We start from the raw sequence: 25772 nt of genomic DNA on the forward strand, positions 1-25772 counted from the left end.
AAAGATCCCAAAGGTCAAAAAGTTGTGGATCTTGATCCATCTTATAGAAGTAGACCATCCCTGGTCCACAGTGACACGGGTCACTCAGACCAGTGAGGGTAAGAGAACCCTAGAAATTTCTCAGGGGGAAACGCATCACCATTTATACCCCGAAGACCATAGAAAAACTTAATGAAAACCAAGTCACACTTGACAGCCAATAATTTACCACGAGAGCATAACAAATTCCCTCCAAATGGAAGCAGACCTGAATTAATAGTATTTGAAACAGAAAAAAATACATCCGTTCTCAATGAAGTCTGTAGGACACACACAACTTCAATAGCAGAAGTCAACTTTCAATGCCCACAAATAGTACAATTGGAAAGGAATGCAAAATGTACAACGAAGTCATCCCTAAATCGAATACCTTTTATATTCTGTACGAGTATTTTTATACTATTCAGGATAGGATAAAACAATGAATGTTATTCACATTTTCTTTCATGCCCCGATTAAAAATTTCCAGAGAGTCAAACCATCAGAATTAATGCTATAAAGTATGCTAAGTTCCAAAAATTCCCAAAGATTTACGATACACAGTACTAGCGCCAAAGAAGGAAGGGGAGTGACGAGGGTCAATGCCTTTCATTTGAAATAAAGTCTGTTTCTGGTCTTTCTCTGATCTACAGACTGACAGAAAGCTCTTCTCGACATTACAGTGAGTTCTAGGTGGGGAGGCTCGCTAATTCCATTTAGAGAGAGACTTTTTTAGTTAACCAAGGAAGTCAACTGCTACATTACTGTGTGTGTGTGTGTGTGTGTGTGTGTGTGTGTGTGTGAGAGAGAGAGAGAGAGAGAGAGAGAAAGAATGCCCACTCATGCTAATTTGTTAACTGTGACATACCTTCCGCAGGAAAGCATATCTGAAATGAGTTAAACAGAGTGAAGTCCTCAATTGTCTGATTTTTTTTCCTGCTTCTGAAGGGAGATAGACCTTTACCATCCCCACTGTAACAATTTTTATGTGTTTCACATCCCGCCAAATAGGGACAAGTGGAGCTCGGCCAAGTCTAAACAGCTTATCTTTCAAATTCCTTTTCACATTCTCTGCGCTGTGCAAAATGTCAAAATAGTTTTGTGGTGATAGGACGATCCCCATTTTCTTCCTGGTCGTAGCCCTTCTTCGGGGAATCTTGTGAATAATTATCTACCCCACTAAAGAAATATGTAGAGACACAGGAATGTATTTTAGGACCACTAGGGCAGAAACTGGAAGCATGCAGAAACCAAAAGTGGAGCTTCCAGACTCCCCAGGGTCGGGGGTCAAGTGGGACAACCCTCCTGGAACACGGTGAGGCAGCGTCTGGTCCCCAAATTCCACTCTTGGCACCTGTCCCACAGGTATGCGGGCAGATGTCCATCAAAAGTCACGAAGTCACGTCATACATTGTCATTACTGAAACCGCTTCACAACATTTGCCCTTACCACATCCCACTGAAGTGTGGTCTTTTCATTTCTATTATTTTTAATTCTGTATCATTACTCCCAAGATGGTAGTATGGCGAATAAAAGATGACCTCCTCCCCCCCAAAAAAGGCTCCATGAGCTCACACTCTTTTTGGAAACTAAAACATCATAAAGAAATAGAGACTATATATGGGAGATTTTAATATGTATGTCCTAATTCCCATCCTGTTTGCGATTTTTAACTAGGGTATGCTATTTTTGGTAATTCTTGTTTTAAATGTTAGTTTACTGCCATGAGGTTCTGCAAAATGGCTGTTTATGCCTCCATGGACCCCCTGCCCAGAGAGAATTGCCCTGAAAGAGAACCTTAAAACTTCTCCAACAGGAGGGGAGGGATGGATTGGGAGTTTGGGATTAGCAGATGCAAACTATTTTGTATAGGATGGATAAACAACAAGGTCCTACTGTATAGGACAGGGAACTCTATTCAAAATCTAGTAATAACTTATAATGGAAAAGAATATGTATGTATATGTATAACTGAAGCACTTTGCTGTACAGCAGAAATTAACACAACATTGTAAATCAACTATTCTTCAATAAAATAACTTTTGGGCTTCCCTGGTGGCACAGTGGTTGAGAGTCTGCCTGCCAATGCAGGGGACGCAGGTTCGAGCCCTGGTCTGGGAAGATTCCATATGCCGCGGAGCAACTAGGCCCGTGAGCCACAGTTACTGAGCCTGCGCGTCTGGAGCCTGTGCTCCGCAGCAAGAGAGGCCGCAATGGTGAGAGGCCCGCGCACCGCGATGAAGAGTGGCCCCCACTTGCCGCAACTAGAGAAAGCCCTTGCGCAGAAACGAAGACCCAACACAGCCATAAGTAAATAAATAAATACATTTAAAAACAGGAAGGATGAAGATTTTTTTAAAAATAAAAATAAATAAATAAATTAAATAACTTTTTTTTTAATTATGAGAAAAAAGAAACTTCAGCAGGAGAGCACACACTGTATGACCCCATCCCGTTAAGATCAAGAACAAATGAAACTATCAACGTTGAAAGTCAGGAGAGTGTTGGCCTCCGGTGGGGTTGCCTAAGAGGTTTCTGGGTGCTGGGAACATTCTCTGCTTGATCAGGGTGAATGGTAACACGTGGAAAAATTCATTGAGCTGTGAATTTACAATGTTTGCACTTTGTTGTGCTTTAATAAAATTTTCCTTGAAGGCATCCTCAAGAATGTTTATTGCAACACTCTACAAAGTAGCCCGAACTAGAAACAGCAGAATAAAAACACAGTGGTCTGGATTCACAGAATGAAACCCCTACCCACGGAGGAAGGTCGGCTCTGACACAGATGGGTCTCATAGACTTAGTACCGAGCAACCTGGAACCAGGCACAAAAGAACAAGCCAGGAGATTCCGATTATATAAAGTTCAAAACTAAACAAAATGCAGTTGCAGAGTGGTTACCCTAGGGGGCTACTGGTGACTAGAAGGGGACTCAAGGGGCTTCTAGGTTTCCGGAAACGTCCTGGCTCGTGACCTGGCTTCTGATTCACGCACGTAAGAGGCACTGAGCTGTGCCTTTATGATTTCACACATTTCTTCAATAAAATCTACCCCTCCCCCAAAAAGTGTGCCTAGGATTTAAAAATTAATAACAAGATAAGATGACTAACAAGAACCTACTGTATAGCATGGGGAACTCTACTCAGTACTCTGTAATGACATATATGGGAAAAGAATCTAAAAAAGAATGGATACATGTTTATGTATAACTGACTCACTTTGCTGTACACCTGAAATTAACACAACACTGTAAATCAACTATACTCCAATTTAAAAAAAAAAACAAAAAACAAAAAAACCCAAACACTATGATACAAAATTACATATAATAAACATAAAAAATTAAATGAAATATTAACAAGTGTGAATGAATTCCACTAAAGTAAAAGACAAGAAAACCCCACTATTATAGCTACTATTATGTAATGTTTTCTAAAGTTTCTAACCAACAAAACTATTCATTAAAACAAAAAAAAATTAATAACAAGGTAGCAAATTATAGCCAAATGTTGCAGTATAATAATAATTTCTTAAAAGCCTACATTTGTACAGCATTTTTGGACTTCCAAAAATATGCTTGGAATTGTGGATTGAAGGGTGACTGATCTCCAAGGAGCTCACAATCCATGTGCTTTCACCTGCATTTGCTTGATCGTTATTCTATCATCATCGTTTTGTTTTTTTTTTTTTTGATAAATGTAAGATATATGTGATTCCAAAGACGTGAAAATAATTTTTCATCCTTAATCCAATAGAAAAGAATTTAGTTAAGTAAAATAACATTTCTGTTCCAGTCAATCATGGAAAACGTGGAAACAGAATATCTCCACTACTTTTTAGACTCACAAAACATTTCTGCTCAAATGTGAAAACAACTACAAGTGTTGATATATTCTTGGCAAAAAAAAAAAAAAATGAGCATGACACATTTGAGAAACAAACTGATCTTGGAATATGCAGCATCTCTCATGGTCTGACTAAGAACTGACTTTGCAGATTCTGGTGGGCTCCCAGCAAACAACACAAGGATATGAGGATGTTTGCTTGACCACTGCCATGTGATGGCAGTTCTGTTCTCCTGTTTCCCCCATTGTACAATTTTGGTGACTCATTTTCATTTCTTTTCTTCCATTTCTCCCACTTGGCGGGGGTGGACGTGGAATGTCCTTGCCTGGGAGTGGGATAAACTAGAGGGAGTGATGATGCAGCCCAGCACTTCTCCCCCAGGTCATTGGTGGTCCTGCTGCAAACAGATGTGACTATAATTAGCTGCCACATGACAGCGGCTCAGATGACTGTGTGTGAAACAAGTTGGTGGGCTGAGGATGTCCACTGGGACCCACGGGTGGAAACGCTGCCTGGAGATGGGAACTGGGTGTGGGGGTCCCTGGTGGTTGCTGACTCACTGACCTGAAGGACAAACACAGAGGAGTCCGTTCCGGCAAGTTTCTAGCCCAGGGGTCATCCTCCTGAGTCAGAATGTTCTCCCAGAGCCATTGACTGCCCTGTCCAGGGCAAGCGTGTGGCCCCAGAGGCTCCCGGCCCTTCATGAGACTCACATTTCCCATCTTCAGAGGGGAAACCTCCCAGCAGGAAGTTTCTGACTCTTAGCTACTCTCTCCAGGTTCCCTGAACGCTTTTCTCACCTCCCCACTCCTCCACATAAAACAACCATCATCTCCCCATCCTCCACCTGAAACAGCCATCACCTCCCCATCCTCCACCTGAAACACCAATCATCTCCCCATCCTCCACCTGAAACAACCATCATCTCCCCATCCTCCACCTGAAACAACCATCATCTCCCCATCCTCCACCCGAAACAGCCATCACCTCCCCGTCCTCCACCCGAAACAGCCATCACCTGCCATCCTCCCATCCAACTCCCCACGTTCCACCTGGACTCGCCTCGTTTGTCCGAGACTCGTCCTCGAGAGCCACAAACTTGTACTTTCCAGCCACCCTTTGAAGAACAGCACATTTTACCCAGTTTGGCATGAAAAAGAAAAGTTGGACTATTTCCTCCAACTTTGGAAACACGTCAACTCCTCCATCGTGTTGAAGTACGTGGAGCTCTCCCTGCTATCTCTGGTTTTCAGCTTTCCTCTCTCCCCACCCCAGTCTGGCTCCTTCACTCCGAATCCAGCCTCTCAGCCTGGCCTGGTCCAGCCACTGCCACTCAGTCACCCACCTTCACTGAATTCTGCTTCCAGGTCTGGCCCACAGTGGGGGTGGGAGACTCAGCAGCAAGGAAGCAGCCCAGGTGGCCTGTGCCCTTCATTCATTCACTCCGAGTCTCAGCATTCCCTGGTACTCATCTTTCACCTGATCCATTATAAGATCTTAGCATCTATTGCACAGCTGGTATAGGGCAGGTATCCCCCTGCCCCACGGTGCTAAGAACGCAGAGTTGGGTATCTTAGCGACGGGATGAGAGAGTGAGAAACTACAGCATGAGGCGCCCCACGAGAGAGTGCACAGAGTCCCACAGACACACAGGGGAGAAGCCCTATGCCCCGTCCGAGGGACCGGGATCCCAGGGTAGGTCCCGCTGGAATGAGAGGGGAGGGCGCTGGCCTGGCCAGAGAGGGCGGACGTGGGGAGGGGGCTTTGCTACAGGGTGCTGAGGGGGGGGGGTGGGCACAGAGGGACATGCCAGTAGGCAGGACAGAGCCAAAGGGCATCTTAGAAAGGGAAATGCCAGGGGAGCTGTGCCCTCCTAGGAAGAGGGAGGGCCGGCAGCGGCTACTGGAAGGTAGGCACGGGTACGAGGTGGCAAAGGGTAAGACGCCAGCTCCTGAAGCAGATGGGGAGTCGGATTTTGAGGCTTCATCACGGCATGTGCAATCTGCCAAGTTTAACACTCCATTTAAAAGCACGTTTTTAAGCAGAAGTACAGGGTGCTTTCTGCACACCCATCAGTCTCACTAAATGCACCTGGAGCAGGAAACATGCAACGTAGCGCTTTGGTTAGAACTGCTTTCAAGGGTTGGAGAAGGAAGAGAGAGGAGAGCAGGAAGGAGGGGGTGAGAGGAAGGAGCAGGAAGGGAGGAAAGCGGGGCAGGCAGGGGGCGGAGTGTGAAGGGAGAGACCAGGCACTACAGCCCACCAGGTGCCCGAGGCCTCGTCCCGCTTGGTTTTGGGTGGGACTTATCAGAGTCGCCCCCTTTGACTACCTTCACTGGGGTCTCCCGCTCTCACCCCTTATGTGAATCCCACCTTCCCACTGTTTCTTTTAACATCCCCCTTGCAGTCTTAGCAACAGCATGTCGACATAGTATCTTAGAAATATTGTTGCCAAGATGCCGCACATCTACAGGAAAGTAGATTTGAGTAAGAGGTTAGAAATGGCCCCCTGGCCTTGAAGAACAGCTAAAGCGCTTCTGACCCCACTCCAGGACCTTTTCTGCATTATAGCTTCAGAAAAATTCCTCATCAGGTCTAAAATTTTAATCAAAAGAACACTTAGTGAGCTTCTGATGCTTTTCCTTCTGGGACCCAGGAAATACACTGCAGATATACTACATACACTACATTAAGTAAGAAACTCCAAGCAGCCTAGTCTAACAGGGCACCAGGTCCATTTACTGGACAGCTATCGGCTGGGGGGATTTATGCAGAGTGGTTTTCCCTTCCATAGGACTATCTTTAACAAGATACCTTGAAGGATCCGCTTGCTCTAGGAAAGCTCCGGGTAACTAGCACACAGGCACGAAGATGGCTTTACACTGGGTATGAAAAAGTGGAGTCAATCTTCTGTTTATCCCACTGTGTTCCACCTCCCGATCCTTTAAGGACCCTATAGTCTGTTAACACACTTAAAATGGAAACGTGAAAAGCCTAAGTGACTAGGGAAAGATGACAAGTATGACTGACATACAACTCAAAAACAGAGTTTAACTAAACCAGGGGTAATGGGATTGCCAACTTTTTGTTTTCCTGAAACCATTAAATATTATAAATCACTGCTGATTTCTCCCCAGATTAGAGACATCACCAGTCCCCTCCAGTCTGGGTCTGAGGGGATCCAAGTTGTATGACACCCCCTCCACCACCATGCTCTCTCTGCTTCCATCTTAACAGGCTACATTCCTCTTCTAAAAAGCGAGCAGAAAATGCTGCTTTTCTGTGGAACTGCAGAATGTGGGCTGGCCCAGTTGAACAGGCTGCAACCTCACTCACCCCGTAAGGATTCAATGAGCACTTCCTCTGCGTGGGTACCGTCCCCGTACTCGGCAGGAGAGGAGGAGATGCCCTCGTGCAGCTGGCCATCTACCAGAAGAGCCCTGTGCCCTGCAGCAAGAACCCTAATGCAGGGAGGTGACCAAGCAAACCCCATGAGGCAGATCTCCAGGGAGGAAAAGTTTGTGGGTGCACAGAGGAGCCCAAGACTGGAGACTCAAGTGACGGTGCTGGAGAAAATCTCGCTGGAGAGGCTGGGAGAACGCAGGCCATGTGGACCTTGAAGAAAAGTCCAGTGCTTTCTCTCCAATAGGCCATTGGGAGCAATGAAAAGTTCTGAATGAGGGAGAATTTCTTTCTCTGCATTTTAGTAACATTGTTCTACGGCGTGAAGGAGATTGGAGTGAGGAGGGGCTGGGGGTCAGGAGACCTACCAGGGGGTCTGACAGGAGGGAGAGGGGGCTGAACCCAGGCAGCAGCCGGAAGGGAAGGAGAGGAAGGATCCAAGGGATGGAGAAGGCAGACCAGTGAGGGCTCAGTGTTAAGTGCAGGAGACGGAGGGGTTTCCAATGGGCATGTGGACAAACCTTGTTGCCTGCCATTTCAGTAAACAAAGGATACTGCGGCCACAAAGCCAGCAGCCACTGTAGCCTCCCCACTCCAACCCCACACCAGCGCACCCTGAGGGGATGCAGGATGGAGAAAAACAGGACACTGGCCCCCGAGAGCTAAGGTGCGTATCAAAGGAGTGATTTCAGTAAGCCCAGACTCTTGCATCTTCCCGTACATAGAAAAGCACTTAAAATCATTAACATGAGATGTCTGTAATCTCATGTAACATGTCTGTCTGCAGTTTTTACGATTAGCTGTAATCTCCTGATGTTCAACTACATGGTTTTTTCCTTTTTTTTTTTCAGCAAAATCTCCTCTGTATCCAGGCTCCTCCCTGACCTCTTGGGAACAGTCCCTCAGGGCTCTGAGAGGCTGTCTCCCAGCCTATAGTCCAGGGTAAGGTCCCTGAACAAAACATAATTCTCCACTTTTATGCTGTGCATTTTTTTCAGTGGACCGGTGTGATTGGAAGGAGAGTGATTCCATCCGTAATAATGGGAAATGGGAGGAAGGAAGGAGAAGGGAGGGGAGGGAAGAAAAGAATGTCACACGTTTTATTTTACCATAGGAAAAGACAACAGAGTTTCATTTTCTTGGCTGGTAATCTACAGATCTCATGCAAAGATCTTTAGTCTATTTGTCAAACTGCATATCTCATAATCTTCTTTAGTTATCAAACCTTATTTAACTCATGATTATATTCATTGATGCAAGAGATAATGTAAATCCTTATGTAAGACGTAGTACAGATCCAGCAGGAAGCCCCCAACTTCACTTCCGCCAATCATCCCAACCTCCGCACCACGGAACGTCCAAGCAGAGCTGCTGGCATGAAAGTAAGCTAGCCTGACGTGCACATGCCGTTCTAGGTGACGTGAGAGATGGGAAACGAGGCCTGTTTTCCTTCCCTCAAGTACATTCTAGTCTAGATGAGGAAAATGCATGTAAAACTAAATGACTTGGGAAGATCATTGTTACTGCCGCTATGAAAACACAAACTGCTTGAGAAGGAAAAATGCGTTTGGATGGGATGTTACACCGAGGGAAAAGGATGAGAGAGGAAGAAGAGAAGGGAGAGGGGAAGAGGAGGCCACCTTGTTGGGAACCCGCTGGACACTGCCTGTGCTTTCTGGTGGCGGCAGGTCAACAGCAGCCTGAACCCTGGTGAGATGCCCAAGCCTGGGATGCCCAACATGGACATTCCAGAAGGAAGAAGCAGAGTGAACCAAATACAGAGATGGGAAAGTGCAGAGGGAGGTGAGGAACACTGAGGAAACTACGGAGGCCTGGACCCCAGGAGCATTGGCTGGGGCAGTGGACCACACAGACCCTGGCCACACGGTGGAAGGTTTGCAGGCCACTCTAAGGCAACTAGAGGTCACGCTCCATGACAGGGAAGCCATATAGTATTTCCAGGAATGAGGACAGAAAAATGAATATTCTTTCTTGTAGGACAGAGTCTAACCACACACTATGCATCAAACGAATGGACATAATATCAGTGAATTCATGCTACTTCCATTTCACAGAGACTATAAAACACCCTGTTATGACATCCATCACAGCTGTCCCGCTTTCTTGTCAGATATGGGACATGTTGAGAAAAAGTGTGCACGTTTAGACTAATCCCCGGCAACCAGGATGAAGCCAAAATATAATTTTCATAACTGCGCTCAGCCTCAAATACCAGACTCATCCTAAAGCCACTTTTCAAAAATACACGCGAGGATTCAGACTCTTTATAAACGACAGATTCTAAAACACTGCAGTGCAGCTCCGCAAAGCCAGAGGCCTCACACTGGGAAACACCACCCCCAAAGGATAACGTGACTTGATGTGTTAGCTTTAAAGTCAGGTCTGAAAACTCAAGCAAAATGTGAACAGAAATTCCACGGAATAAACTCTGTGGAATAAAGAACACCTGACAGTGTGGCGAGCCCTCTCGCCTCTGACAAAAGGTCAGAGATCCACGTGGAAGACTGTTTGTGACAGACTCCCAGGTCACGTGCACATCGGAGCAGGGGCTCAACTACAAACTTCAAGTTCACTGGGCTCTTATGGAAGATAACGGACACGGTGGACCAAAAATGCTGCTTTTCAAGAACTAAGTGGCACTTTCAAAGGACCCACCTAAAAACACAAGTGCAACACTTATGGGTAAAAGAAGGAAAATGCGGTAAACCACAGAAGGAAGCAGTGGTTTTCTCAATGACACACTCTGGTATTTACACTGCGGCCACAGAGATGCCAAGAGACATCTCTGAGGCTGCCTTGAGGCTCTGGGGCCAGCTGCCCATGGTTAGTGTCTGCAGAGGTACCATTCCCAAACCGCACATCCCCACGCCACCCCCGAGCAGTCCTACTCCTAACACCTCAGAAACCAATCCTTAAGTTTACCAGCTCCCACTGAAACCAAATGTCAATCTGTTGACAAATAGCTGTCAAACTGTGTGAGAACCCAGAAAACCTTATCTTTTCCAAGAGTGTTTAAGAAAAATATTTAGTATCCTTAAGCCATGCATGATTTATTATGAATATAAATATGAAATAAATAAAATATGAAAAATATCACACACTCCATTTCCTTGTGCCTTCAATTTGAATGATACACAAATAGTCCTAGTTTCTTCATTTTTTCACTGGTATTTCATTAAATATTTATTCCCCCATTTGCTATCATGGAGAGTTTTAGGAGATTTGTGAGCATTAAAATATGGTTTCTAATGGCAAAGCACTTGTATAAGCGTGTTAACATCTAGAAACATCTAGAAAACCTTTTGCTACCAGTTACAGTGAAGTTTAAATCAAACAAGGAGAATTGGACAGGGAACACGATTCAAAACAAATATTTTCTGGTGAGGTTTATCCCGTTGGAAACCAAAACCACACCTGTGCTTTTAATAACTATATTTTCACATGTTGATGAAAGTCTTTATGTGCTATAAGGGAGCTAATTCTCTTTCTTTGAAAAACGTTAGTGTCTTTGCTATAAACTGCCAATTCTAGAGTTCAAATTGCTATGTTAATTTCTAAGTGAAGGTTCATTTTTAGAACAGCCCATTATTATTCCTGCATTTGAGGAAACCTGGCATTATTCAAAGGGGAAAACTAAGGAGAACAAAAAGAGAGGACATAGTGCGCATAGGATACGGGGAAGAAGTCCTGAATGCAGTGAGCTGGGCCGGCTCTGGAAAGAAACTAAATATGAATGAGCCAAAAGCCAATAAAACTACTGAAAAGGAGAACCTGGCCAAACAATACATGAAACATGGAATCCTTAAGGGATTAAGATCACGATGATGGAATCAGCCAATTCAGGACAACTTGCAATTCAGTCATTTTTACCCTATACACAGTATAACTGACAGTTCAGGACATCAGTGTGGGTTTTTCTGTGTTAAGATGTGTGATTTGACAGGGTAGCAAAATGACCTCCACCTCCAGTTCATTTTATGACTTGCAGATACAATGCCAGGCGATAACTCAATTCTTTTTCTTTACTTATTTCTTGTTGCCAGATTCCAGCACTAACCCCTGTGTCTGTCCAGTCACTGCTCTCGTGAACTAGCAAAGGGACTTTGAGTTGTAAATTAATCTCATGTTAAGAATCAATAACATCCCAATTAAGATATGAATCACAAGGTCTCCAAGCTAATCATACATTTTTCAGTGTGTTGTTTCTAATATAAACTTTGTGGTTGCTGTTGATCTTATTTTCACACACACACAAATAGAGCCATTATATGTCTCTGTGTCTGTGTGCATAGACATGAAAATATTCCTTTATGATGATGAAATTATTTAAAATTCTTATTCACTTTTTTTAAAATTAATTCACAATGTACTTCTACAGAACCCTCAACTTGGAAATACACTTCTTCTGAAATCAGGCAAACCCAGTTGTTTTGGCCATTAAAAGAAACTGAGTTACTGTCTGGATGAGGCTACTCAGAAAATAAATATAAAGGTTTTCACCTACTTAATTAGGAATGATTGATGGCCTATGATGTGTTAGGTCCTGTGACACAGCAACTAAAAGGATGAAGGAGGTCTCAGCTCACAGAAAAGCCTTTACAGTTGGACAGGAACAGAGGCACGTCCCTTGCCATATATGGGAACATAAACTAAAGGGGTGTGATTGGAATGTACTAGATGTAGTACATCTAAAGCTAAAACAATTCAATCCATAAACATCTGGATGAAATGTACTTTGAAGAGGAGAGTACTACAACTTAAAATTTCCTTCTGCCATCTTGCATCACATATCTTGAAACAGACTGAAAACAATGGGCTATGTTCTTCAAAGGTGAATTTTATTCAGTCTGCATGACTACTCGTCCACACCATGAATTCGCCACTGAGTACATGAAACACAAGACTGGATGTTTTAATATGAGTGCACTCATATTAAACGGCTTAACACTTTTTCACTAGTATCCCAAAATACCCAAACTCCACAGATTAATTTAGACAGTGATATATGCTTTGAATCTTTATACCTCAGTCTGTTTATTCCAGCCATGTGCCTTTCCTCTATTAAAAATACAGTCTGGAATTACCAGTTGATGTGAATGATAAATTAATAAATAAGTTAATAAATACTACTAGTTTTCCAGTCACAGATTTCAATTTTAGATCAACTAGAGCTTTCGGTTATCTTACCATACAAAGAAAACTAGTACACTGTGGTTACCAAGCTACATATTTTTTAAATTCTTAAATCATTAAATATCTTGGAGAAAGTAAAGATTACGTTATGTTCAGTATGGTTTGAGTGGTAGATGCACTTAACTGCATTTCATAGCATTAAAAATGGAAAGGGACTTCGCAGGTGGCACAGTGGTTAAGAATCCGCCTGCCAATGCAGGGGACACGGGTTCGAGCCCTGGTCCAGGAAGATCCCACATGCCTCAGAGCAACCAAGCCCGTGCACCACAACGACTGAGCCTGCGCTCTAGAGCCCACGAGACACAACTACTGAGCCTGCATGCCACAACTACTGAAGCCCATGCGCCTAGAGCCCATGCTCTGCAACAAGAGAAGCCACTGCAATGAGAAGCCCGTGCACTGCCACTAGAGAAAGCCCGCACACAGCAACGAAGACCCAACGCAGCCATAAATAAATAAATAATGGAAAATACACGTAAGATATATGCAGCCTTGATCTATAAACCAAAATATTGGTTCACGGTCACAGGCAACCCTGAGCCCCCAGAGCCCGGAGCGATAATACATCGAAATGCTCCGTCTAACATCTGGTGCTGGGCCTCCATCCAGCTCTGGTGGTTCCCTCAGCCCCTGGGGTGAGCCATCACAGCCCCGGAGCCTGTTCTGAGGGGTACAGATCTCACCCCACTTTCAGAACCACACACAATTGGGTTTTTTCCGTCCTGTTGATTTGTGTATTTTCCCCTTTGAAGGGCATACTCTCCAGATCTTGTTTTCCTTTGGACAAACCGTCATTTCCTTCTCCTCCTCCTCCCCCCTCTGCCCAGCCTTCATTATTTCGCATCGGTTTCAGCTTACTGACCCTAACTAGGTGCTTCCATCAGTGATTGTACCAGCCACTCTCTAGTCTGACACGACCTGTCTCCTTTAAGCTTCGTGCAAATCTAAACAAACTGCTTGAAAGTATTTCACCAACAATACTGCTTTTTAAAAAAGGCTTGTCTACAAAATCTAGGTGGAGTAAAGCACGTGATGGGAAATCTCATTTTAGCTTGAGCAGCTGAAGATCAAAACTGTCCATCTTTCCTCTTCTGTCAGACTCTGTGGACTAGACAGGAAACTGGCACCACGCGAACTTTTGCCCTTGGAAAATCAGACCCTGTCTTTACTGCAACAGTTCACTGCGCAGCCAAGCAGAGGAAAAACTCACGGCCCAGTCACCTGCGAACCGTTTTCATATTTTAGGGTTCATTAAAAAAGCGAAAGCAAAAGTTGACTGTGAAGAATGTGTACGGAATGTGATAAAATGGTATACTTTTAAATCAAAACAAGTCAGCCATTCTAATGTAATTCTGCTAATTTAATGGCCACAGAAACCAGAGGCCAATTACTGCCAGTGGACAAGCCCCTCACAGGTAGGGACATAGACCCAAGTGTCGCATTCCCAGGTGGGTCCTTTTTCTCTGTGTGTGACGTGCAGTTGCGTCCAGTCACTCTGAATGCTGCTGCCCTTGTCAGTGGGCCACCAGGCCACCCAATCTTAAATCTCGGTCCTACACTCTGAATCCAGCAGCCTCCCTCTCCTCCACGCCTGCATCCCACGTTACTACGGGTTACCCCTCCGTAGAGGATGGGCCATAACTCACCAAACTCCTATATCCTTAGTCTTCCTATTTAATACAAACCAAGCATCACCACGGAGAATACAAGACATTCCCAGATGAGTGCAGACTGTGTGCGTCTCACACTGACACAGAATATTAAGATTTTCCTGTTTAATGCTTACAGAGTTCCAGTTTTACATGATGATGCTGGTTGCAGAACTACGTGCATGTACTTAAAGCCACTGAATTGGACACTCCCAAGCGGTCAAAATGGTAAATTTTATGTTAGGTCTATTTTACCACAATAAGAAAAACTGTGGGAAAAAAAAAAAGTTTTTTCACAAATTCCAGTCTCTCTACTGAAGGTCTCAGTGTTCTACTAGTAATGCTTCCTGCTGAGAATCAGGCTAATCACAGGAGATAAACTGCCCCCCACAAATTTCCCTGGTTCACTAAGCCCCCTTCACATAACCCACAGAAACCATGGCCTCGACTAGACACTGACAGTCAAGTTCTTGGCTGTTGGGGTCTAATTTCGGATTTTCTGAAACAATTTTTGGTGTTTACTCTCTTTCCACCTACCAGATCTGGGGACCTGCTTGCCTGCTTTCTTATTATTTGGCTACATTCTCTGAAGCACTACCCTTTCTTATATTCAGGGAAAGAAAGCCCCAGGACTTCTTTGACTGTCCAGCAGCCCAAGAACTCCTTAGCCTTGAAATCAAGTGTCTCCTCAAATTCCTCAAAATTTACTTAAGCCTCAACTTTCTTAAGCCAAGCGGGAAGACACAAAGCGTAGGTAGATCGCTCCTCTTAGATCACTCCTAGAAAGCACGGATGCGCCACTCTTCCCAAGGGCCCAGCATCACACAGGCAGGGAGCGGGGCCTGAGATCCACACCACGGCCCGATCCCAGGGCCCCCGTTCTTCCTACAACAAGCCGCCACCATCCCGATGGATGACGTCAAGAAGGTGGACTTCGGGCTTCCCTGGTGGCGCAGTGGTTGAGAATCTGCCTGCCAATGCGGGGGACACGGATTCGAGCCCTGGTCTGGGAAGATCCCACATGCCGCGGAGCAGCTGGGCCCGTGAGCCACAACTACTGAGCCTGCGCGTCTGGAGCCTGTGCTCCGCAACAAGAGAGGCCACGATAGTCAGATGCCCGTGCACTGCGATGAAGAGTGGCCCCCACTTGCCGTAACTACAGAAAGCCCTCGCACAGAAACGAGGACCCAACACAGCCAAAAATTAATTAATTAATTAATTTAAAAAAAAAAAAAAAAAGAAGGCAGACTTCAAAACAGGCCTGCCTCCCAAGTAGGTAACTAGGCTACCCCATGGGCAAGTCGATACATTTATAGTGAATCACAAAAGTCACTTTCAGAAGCTCCCTGTGTGCGCAGAACTTAAGTACAGGATTCTAAGATCTAACCTATCTCCACTCCTCAGTCTGAATTCTAGTCTTTATTTGGACAAAATTATGCAGAGATCAACAACCTCTGAGATGCTTTTCAGTCCACAGTCATGCTACTGTACAAAGAAGAGGAAATTCCGCATGCTTGACCCAAGGGTCTGAGTTTATACAATGGGGAGGAAAGCATAAACAATACATTTTCGGGGAAACACGTGTCTCCTGATTCAGCTGCACTAATTAACATCACCTACCTGGAATTTCCAGGTGAAGGGTCTCTGTTTCCAGCTGCCCTTCTAAATATTCCACTCAATCCTAATGACTTCTCCCAGATAAGTCTGTCTCCTGCACGATGCCTTTCTGTCAAGGACAGGGTTCTAAAATCAAGGTCTCATTTCAAGGGTTGCCAGGAGTCCACAACACTCCTGCCCAATCCTGGTGCAGACCCCGCGAACCCCACCCCCAGACCCCGAGCCTCAGGGAGCTCCCGCCACGGTGAGTGGGCCAGAGGTTTACACTCGAAATTGTGAGTCTGAACTTGAACCAAATGACTCAAACTTCTCCCCAGCAGGTAGCTTTCTCTGGCTGAACCCTGTGTGCTCTGCAAACCTGCCTGGAAAGCGTTCATGCGGGAGAGAGCACTCGATGACATGCAGCCAAAGACCACGCCACACATCCTTCTCTGCTCCAAGCCAGGGAGCAAACCACCTGGGCAAAGAAAGTGGAAGGTCTCCAGGGAAGCTGGGACGACCTTTGACCTCCAGGAATGATACCATACGTGATCTAGCACTTCAAGGTCTGGACTTGAAGTTCAGATGGCAGAACAGAGAGCTTTGTGTAAATGAGTATGTGCAGTGAAGACCACCCAACCACTTTCTGCGTCAAGTGCAAAGCACGTCATCGAGAGAAGCTGGGCCAACTCACCACCTCGCAACCCACTTTGAAACCTACATTAAAATAAGCAGCTCTGTAGTACTTCATCATCAAAACGGAACAGATGTTATCTCCGAAAGGAATGAAAAATTAAATGTTGCCTCTTGTGTGGGATAATAAAAGCTTTACCAATGGCATATTTAATGAAAATGTAAAGTTAATAGTTGAAACGGTATATTATTTTGCAGATCATTTCTTATAAATACTTATTAAGGTTATTTTATAAACTGTAAAGAAATGTAAGCATGGGCTATCTGTGTCGTGACCACGTAAAAATAAATTCCTAACAATGGATCTAGGAAAACCCAAAATTAAGCAGTTAAGTGTTTACTATTCTCAAAAAAAAAAAAAAAAAATGAAAGTAGGGCAGAATATTTTTCAGTGCCAGCACATCTGTAGACGCCGCACCAAAAGACAAAGTTCAGGACATCTCATCCCCAGTGCTGCTGGCAGTAAGGTCAGGGCAGCAGCTGTGCGCGCGCTAAATAGAGGACTTTCCCCACAGAAAGCTCTGGAATGTGGCCTCCGCCCTCTCCCCAGTCAGGAATTCAGCCTGAGCTCGGAGCTGGCACTCAACCTGCACTTCTCACAAGTCTGGGTTAATTAGTTTCTGAGGTCACAGGCCCGCAGACTCTGGTCCTTCTTCAGGGGAGGAACAGACGTAAACTAGAATTTGAAGGAGTCGCAAACCATAGCTGTGAGTTCTCAGCGCTTGCGGTTCCCGGAGGATCACTCCTTCCATCCCCTGGAGGAACTGAGGCAAATCCCCAGGCTGCGAGGCCTCTGCCTGGGACGGAAGACATAGGGGGGCTAACCCCCCACTACCCTGCAGCCCACCTCCAAGTCCACGTGCCCCGTAACCCCTAAGAAGGTCAGAGGTGGGGGCATAGGGGGAGCAGGAGGGAGGGCGGAGGAGAAGGTAAAAGGTTAAATTTTAATTTCAGTGGATGCACAGTCACGCCTCACTTTTCTGAACAGATCGAGGAATGGCAACGCCACTCCCATAAATTAATTCTTTCAATCCAAATTATTCATTTTTTATAAAGGACACTGTCTTTACACACTACTTTTGTCCACTGATTCAAATGTGTAATTCTCTCCCTCTCTCTCTGCCTGTCTCTCTCCTCCCTCCCTCCCCCCCCACCCCCATTACACAGGCATTGACAGGGGTCAAGGTCCTCCAGAGCTACAGCTAAGGGGCTGCTGAATCCTGGACCAGACGAGCCTGGGGGCAGGTGTGGGTTAGGGGTAAGGTCTCTTGAGTTCTGGGATATCCCTTCTACACTTTTCCCGTTGTCCCTACTCTGCCTTCATAGACTTTTCTTCTTCCCCTCTTAGTCAGTGGCTAAGCAACCAGCGTGTGCAAGACGCTGGCCCTGCCAAGCACAGCTAGCACTCCAGAAGCAAGGAGGCACCAGGCTTCGCGCCCAAGTCCACCGACATTGACCTTGAGGGCTCAGGGAGCTTGGCGTCTCCTTCTGGGTTCTCAGCTCCGTTCCAGATGCTTCAAGTTCACACTGAAGTCACCTGGGAGCGAGTGAAGTGTGACCTGATTTCCGTTCAGCGAGATGAAAGTTAGGAAGGTAGAAAATCCCGGGAAGGTGAGAGGGAGAAGTCAACGGTGATAAAACAGGGTTTACTTTCCACGTGGATATTTCATCCTTCTCCTGCCCAGGCAACTGGAGGCTACCGGCAAAGCCACAAAGGGCTGGAGGAGTCCTAAACAGCTAAGAGGGTCAAAGTCGCCCCAAACAGAAGGTCTGGTGAGCTAAGCCAGTGCCAGATGGTGAGACGGTGACGTCCTTCACCAAAGTTGTGCAGTCACGGTCCCCGCTGTCAACTCAGATTCTGAGCTCAGAAGTGAGGCACGTCTGTGCCTTCCCCAAAGATCACGGCGACCGACACGTGAGCAGCACACACCCAGGCGAGAAAGAGTGAGGCTGGGAGCCAGCGGAACCTAGTTTGATAACACGGGCACAGCTCAGCCACCGATCCTGACAAAGGTGACCACAGGCAACACGGCCCTATCGCCAGCTTTCGGGAAACGGGAATCAGGGACAGACCGTGTGCGGCCTCTACCTTCCTGCACATCCTATAAGGAAATAAGGTGAACCGAAAGGCTTATTTTCTGAATTCCTGTGTGCATTTCTGCAGCACTTTATCCTGCTAGCAATCTTGGGTTCTGAGAGCTACACCAGTCGTTTTATTTTATTTTTTTAATTTAATGTAATTTTTATTTTGTACTGGAGTAGAGTTGATTAACAATGCTGTGTTAGTTTCAGGTGTACTGCAAAGTGATTCAGTTATACACATACATATATGCACTCTTTTTCAGATTCTTTTCCCATATAGGTCATTACAGAGAGATGAGCAGAGTTCCCTGTGCTGTACAGTAGGTCCTTGTTGGTTATCTATTTTATATATAGACGTATGTGTGTCTGTTAATGAACCAGTTCGTTTTAAATCAATTTCAGCCAGAGCCACTCTTTATCCCCAGGGAGATTTAGACTGAACACCAGGGTCTGAAGACGTCACAGGGATTCCTGAGGGTCAACCCAGAAACCGACACGCCTGTCAGGACTGCGCTGGGGGTGCAAGAAGTGTGCCCACCCATCGGCCGGCCTCGGCGCTGAGACAGTCCCGGACCTCCACCTCCGAGGGGTGAGGGACGGACGCCGAGGGTGACGTTCCTGGCAGCGCACACAGCAAGCATGGGACCGAGCCGGCAGCTGAGCAGGGACTGCTGCATAGCCTAAAGAATGAAGCCATGCACCGGCCTGCAGCGAGGAAATCCTACACAGCAAAAGATCGCCACCCAGATAAAGGGCTGAAAGCTATTTCCCGGTTCAGCTCTTTTGCAGCGGAGTCTGAGGACAGCCTGACAGGCTGCGGCATCCACACAGCATCAAGCTCCAGGCAGCGCTCAAGGACTCAGATGTTGAGTCGACTTTCTCTGCGCTGTGCGGTGGACACATCATGGCCAGCTGCCTGCGCACACCCGTCCCTGTCACCTTGAATCCTGCTGCACGAAAAGCAAGACAAAGCCATCAACCCCCGGATCCCCCCCCAAGCCAGCCTGGGGGTCGTGCTAATGGGAACGCGGTCCCTGAGTGGCATGTGGATCAGAAAACATTTAACTGACACTGAATGCACGTGTCACCCTGAACGGGACACTGGCCGTGGGAAATAGCGACGAAGGACAGTATTGGTTAATTGACAAAATTTGAAGATGGACAGGATATTGGTTACAGAATTGTAACACTGTTAAATTTCCTGAATTTAATAAATATACTACATTTAAGTGGAAGAATGCCCTTATTCTTGGATATAAGGCTGATGTGATCAGGGGCTAAGGGGGTGACTTCTACAACTTGCACTCAAATAGCTCAGCAAAAAGTAACAGTCGTAACAATTTGGAGAAAGAGAGAGAAAACACGAACGTGGGAAGATGTAAACAATGGATGAATCTAGTTGCAAAGTATTCAGGAGTTAATTCTGACCATCCTTGCAATTTTCTCTGTTTAAATTTTTTAGTAAAAAAGTCTTTTTTAAGTAGGATGAAGACATATTAGAAAATTGGAAAGGAAACCCATAATTCTGAAAAGGGTGCACGGCGGCAGGGCTGCATTCCACCGGCGAACAGCGCACCAAATGGCAAGCACGCCGCTGTGAGCAGCTCGGGATTAGCCACAAAGAAAGCCTCGCAGCGAGGGCAGTGGCTGCTGACGAGGGCACAAATGACACAATGTGTCCGCGGGAGAAAGGCTTTCCGGTCACCCAGCGGGCGAGGTGGCTTCCCTACCATCCACTGCGGTGCCGAGGACCTCGTGTATCTGATGTCCAGTGAGCCCTCCCGGCGGGGGGGGGGGCGGTGGACGTGCATGCGGGGGATGAGGGGGGAGGATGACTCGTGTCCCAGCTCACAGGTTTGCAGAGAGATGGGGGGTGGAGCCACGGCACTTCAGCATCTCAGAGGGGGACAGAGGGAGGACTTTGGAAAGAGGGTCGCTCAGGTCGTTAGGGATTCCCAACGTGAAAGGATCCTCCTGACTACAAGCTCTGGCAACACCTGCAGCATAAAGATGGATGCGTTTTTTCTTTCTTAAATGCTTCCTGAATGACACGGCTGTAATCTGAGTGCTCCCGTGCTGTCTCGTGCATCTTCTGTTAGGAAAACAGAAGCACTTGAGGAATTCTTCCAAAGCACCTCTGCGCCTGCAGCCAGCTTTCTCTGGAGTGGTCCTTATCGGTCCCTAGGCTCTCTCCCTGGCACCAGCAAAAGAAGCCAGCTCCTTGCTCTCCAGGTTTGCAGTGACACACGTTTAAGCAGCACTTAGACAAAGAAAACTGATCTACAGCTAAAGCATGAAAGCAATGGAGCTCAATTAGCAAGGAGTAGATAATGGTTAGCATAGAGTTTGCAGTATTTCACATTTTCAGATTTCAATGGTTCCCCAAGTCATAGCACTGGAATTGGTTCAAAATAAGACAGATAATAGCCATTTGATGAAAACATAAATCGCCCTGTAAAACACTTAGGGCAATATGTATTAGCTCAGGATCTTAAGCTACTTAAAGATCGTCCATAGAAAAAAGTATCCATTATCGCTGGGTTAGGCTTGACACATGCTCAGCACCTGGACCACAGATGCCAAAAACAAAACAACAAAACACCTAAATGCCCTGGAAAGCGCCTGTCACAAAGTTCATACATCTGATGCCAGGAGAAAAGTTCAAAAGACTGCTTCCAAATGCTGACCATATAAGACACAGTAGCTGGCCCTGGTGACCATACAGAGACACCTGCATGGTAGGGCAGAGGGCAGGTGCTGACTGTGACCTCATTCCAGGTACACGCACCGCCAACCTCCACAGGACAGAGTGGGTGAACTACATACAAATGGCTCTCCAGCACCTGTGATGACCTTGAAGCCCGAAGGTCCAGGCTTAAGAGCTTGGACTTGACACAGCATGCAGAAGATGACAGGGACTGTTCGGGCAGGGAGCGGGGCAGAGTGGGATGAGCAGGGGAAGAATTGACGTGACGAGATCTCCTTAGGAAGGAGGCGGGCATCCTCGCCAAGTCAAGTGAGCACTTCACAAAGACGTGTTGAATTGAAGAATGACTGATGTTGGACCTGCCCTAAAGAGTTCAGTGCGGTGTGGCCAAGGAAAAATGATTTTGAGTCTCACAGACTCAGTTAAATATCGGCTGTGCATAACTGGCCAAGTTACTTAACCTCTCTGAACTCCAGCACTCTTGGAGTGAAAATGGGAAGAATCCCGACCTCTTAAGAGAATTGGGACAATTAAATAAGACAACTTACTGAAAACACACCTGGCATGTGGGAGGCTCAACAAATCTTCCTTTTGCTTCTCCTCCAGTGGAGGGCGGGTTAAAGTCAAAGAGGAGGGAACTTGTTTGAAGCAGTGGGAAATGGAAAGTGATCTCAAGGGAGAGGAAAGCAGAATTAGCACCTCTGACAGCCCAGCAGTGTGTGGTCACTTAGCACAGGAGCCACACCTTCGCACACCCAGTGACCCACCTCAGGGGGCACAGCAGCTGTGAGGCTGGCCCAGAAGACCTGAGTCACAGAAAAGGTTCAGTGATATGGAGAGTGTGCTCTATTAAGAAAGGATTGTGCATAAGTTATTTTAGTAAAGGCACTGGTGGCTAAAATTTTTTTAATTATTGTAGCACTTTAAGAAAAGCTTCAGAAAATTAGCTCATATCCAGAAAAAGAACTCATTCCCTGATGTCAGAAAAATAGGACTTTTCTGTCCTCCAGTGCTCAAAGCATATGCAAAAAAAAAAAAAAAAAAAAAAAAAAAAACCCTTATTTATGAGACATTTTAGTAATATGGGAAACTAGAATAACCAAACTAAAAACCTTTACAAGATCAGCAGAGCCTATATATTTTTCCTGTAGTATAGGGGGGAAACTGTCATAAAAGGACTTTGAATAATGCTGATAGGTTGGGCCTATAGTTCCCAGGTATTAAGTCAATACAGAATCTAGAAAATGAAGTGCATTTGGAGTTAAGAAAATAGCAGTTAGTTCCCTTATTTTACATTTAGTTTATGAATTTATGATGACCAGCGTCAGAAACAATTCAGAAATCATAAAGGTAAAGGTAGCTTCTGGAACACACTAGACATTCGGCTGTGTCTATCCACAAGGACTGGCCACAACTCCCAGACACATGCCATCGTATCATGACATCTGATGGGACATACAGACCAAGGGCAGCCCCAAGCCCTGCAGGGTGAGCGCCAGCTAGCTGCAGGTCCCAGCACGTCCCAATCAGCTTTACTGGATGACACCAACCTCCAGGGGCCTTTGGGGGAGTTTCTGAATCAACTGCACCATAAAGATCATATTTCAGGGTCCAAAACAGAAAGAAAAGAACCACCTTAAATTCCTAGGCTGGGTGGAAGGGTCCTACCATCTCACATACATAGTAAAATACCTAAAATATCAGTGGGAAACTGGCATTGTAAAGCCAGAAATGCATAAGTGCTCCAACAGCCGGAAAGCTGTGACCTAATTCTGGGAGATGCCAGAATGAAACCCGAACTCCTAAAGGACAACAGTGTTCCGCTTCCGGCCTCCCACACAGCTGCTTGTTGGTTTGGGGTTAAAATACTTGACCTGAATGGGCCAGATGTGGCTGCAATTCACCTGGATTGTGGGAGCGATTGTGAAGCCGCTAGAAAGGTGGATGAGATCAGCTTCGGAGCTGAAAATGGTCCCTCTTCTCTACAGAGATAGCAGAGATAGAGAACCAATAGAAAGACAAACCTGCCAGAAACAGATCTGTGGTCATCCCGCCCTACTCACTAAGAGTACATTAAGTATTTCCCCTTTAAAATCATTTTTCATTAATAGCAATGCAATTCTCCTCTCAAAATGTCTTAGATTATGAGGAAGAATAACATGAAAAAATACGGAACAATTAAGAAGATAACATCAAAACCGGCAAAACAGTGGTAGAAGCATCAACTTTGCCATAAATCCCCTGAGGCTATGATGCAAATGAGTCAGAAAGTGAGAGCTGTATCATCTCACCCAGCGTCCACTACAGCCAGGGAACGGTCATTTAACAGCCCCACTTCACACAGGAAGAAACTGAGGCTCCAGGCCGGTGAGAGGTGAGACATCCACACCCAGTTGTTTCCACCACTCCACACGGCCTCCCGGGGAGACACATATATGACACGGCAGGTGACACTGGCAGAAACTGTGCCCTTATTGGAAATGTCCACTTCTGGAATGGTGACCACTGACTGCACCACTGGGAAGTCTAGAAGCAATGACAGCACAGTAGCAATGTGCACACCGAGCTCCCACATCTTGGCTTCTAAGCACCGCTCTTCAAGGAAAGGAGCCAGAACTCTTAGGAGGAAGGCTGACTCAGGGCTGGGGGGAAGGGGAGAACGAGAGCCTGGAACACATGTCCTGCATTAAACGCAAGACGAAAGTGGAATGCTAACTGCCTTTTCTGAAAAGGCTTCTTTCTCACAGCACATTTTGGACTTCAAGTTGTGAAACAAATACACTCTCCAAACTCAAGAGCAATCCCTGGACACGCCAAGCACATGTGGGTGCTCAGATCAGCCACGGGTGTGCCACGGGTGTGGTATCTGACCTCAAATATCATCTCTCTGTGCTGACAATGCATAAAGGGAAACCTAAAGCAAAGTGAAACCTCTCTTTGCTTTTCTCCTTCCTTCAAGAAAAATGTGTGTGTGTTGACAAAATTTTAGATAAGCATAGTTAAGATTTTCAAAATCTTAAGCATGAAGTTAGTAAACAGCTGCCTGAACTAGACCCAGAGAACAAGCATTTTGAGATCCTAACTTTCAGGTCTTTGGGGTATTATTGGTTCAGTTCATCACTCACTCATTTATGATCTCAACAGATGTCCACTTAACCCCTACTCCTGCTGCCACCATTGTTTAAGTACTAGAATGGAGGGTTGAGGTTGACGAGGTCCCAGCTACCAGGGGATGTATATTTAGAAGGACCTAGAAGTCTATTGTGGGTTTGCCTTGATAATCAGTAAAATGACACGATGTGTCTCAAAACACCTTGTTAGCTGCTGAGTACATTCTGGAGCTCCATCCACAGCACTTCGAAGATAACAAGCTTTCTCATCAACTTGAAATCCCTGCTAGGTGCTCAATAAATAGCTATTGAATAATTAATAGAATCAGCAAGCAAAAGTTGTTTTAAACCCACCTCTGCTCCCTTGCCTCAAGGCCTCAGTTTAAAGACCAGCCCATAAAAACTCTGAAGTCTTCAAAAGATCATTTCTTTAAGGCGAGGTATATAAACCAAACTTCTGTTCGATTATAAACTCAGTTCCCAGAGTTAACTGCTTCATTGGAAAAATGGTTTTAAATTGTCACATGCAACTGAGTTACATAGAAAAGCTAAAGACATACAATTTTTCTTCTCCTTTTTTTTTTTTTTTCCTAAAATAACAGACACCAGGGATTGAACGTGAGTGTGAGGTCTGTCAAACCGCACCTTCTGGGTTCGAAGTTGGGATGCGCAATCAAACTGACCCCAGCATCCATCAATACCGCATACACGTGGATCCTCTTTTTAAAGAGTCGAGTGAGGCTGAAACTTATCATGCTACAGAAACTCATCAGTCATTTAAGAGAGACAAAATCTGGACATTCGATTACAGTTTAATGCACTAAATGATCCCATTTCCCTTAACTTTTCAATAAGCTTAAAAATTATTATATTGGAAGGCAGAAAGACCAATAAGCTTTGGGCCAGGCCAAATTAAAAATAAATTTTTATTGAAAAATTCACTGTTACAACTGTTTTAATTATGCATTTGCTTATTCGTTCAGTGAATACTGAACAAAATATTGCACTAAGTGCTAGGGATAAACAGGAAAATACTAAGCCCTGTCATCAGTGAACATAAAACTGAATGGGGAGAATAAGAAAAGTGGTAACAAAAAATTACATTATCATCTGCTAATTGCTACAGTGAAGCATGAACATGGTGGGAAAGGTCTAAGCTTTTCTTCTCTCATGCACGCAGCTCAAATTTCAATCGGAGCAGGACTGCAAACCATGGCAACAGATGGAGGAGAATGGGGGGATCTTTCCTTCCAAATGTTTCCAGAACCTCAACAGCAGGGACGAAATGCCCACTCTGTTCCAGAAATCCTTGCTAGCAGCCGTAATTGCCACGCACCCTCTGAGAAAGATGACCAAATATTTTAGAGTCCAGCTGACTGTGAACACCCAGCTTTTCTGAGAAAGCTTCCAGCCACTTCCTAGGCCATGAACATCAGGTAGAATCCTGCCATCCC

General features: G+C 45.5%; 2 protein-coding genes and 1 long non-coding RNA gene across 3 annotated transcripts in view; 2 read left to right on the forward strand and 1 right to left on the reverse strand.

Annotated features, from left to right (window-relative positions):
* Positions 1 to 25772, forward strand: part of COL4A2 (collagen type IV alpha 2 chain) — a 384139-nt gene that overhangs the window by 151636 nt on the left and 206731 nt on the right. The gene's annotated exons all lie outside the window — the stretch shown is intronic.
* COL4A1 (collagen type IV alpha 1 chain) overlaps positions 1 to 25772 on the reverse strand; it is a 148796-nt gene that overhangs the window by 92776 nt on the left and 30248 nt on the right. The gene's annotated exons all lie outside the window — the stretch shown is intronic.
* LOC132352498 (uncharacterized) lies at positions 17110 to 19658 on the forward strand. The gene is made up of 4 exons (XR_009498745.1): positions 17110 to 17300; positions 17587 to 17677; positions 17768 to 18536; positions 18927 to 19658. It is a non-coding gene; the product is annotated as an uncharacterized LOC132352498 (long non-coding RNA).

Source organism: Balaenoptera ricei, chromosome 18, assembly GCF_028023285.1.
Source record: "Balaenoptera ricei isolate mBalRic1 chromosome 18, mBalRic1.hap2, whole genome shotgun sequence".
Taxonomy (NCBI): domain Eukaryota; kingdom Metazoa; phylum Chordata; class Mammalia; order Artiodactyla; family Balaenopteridae; genus Balaenoptera; species Balaenoptera ricei.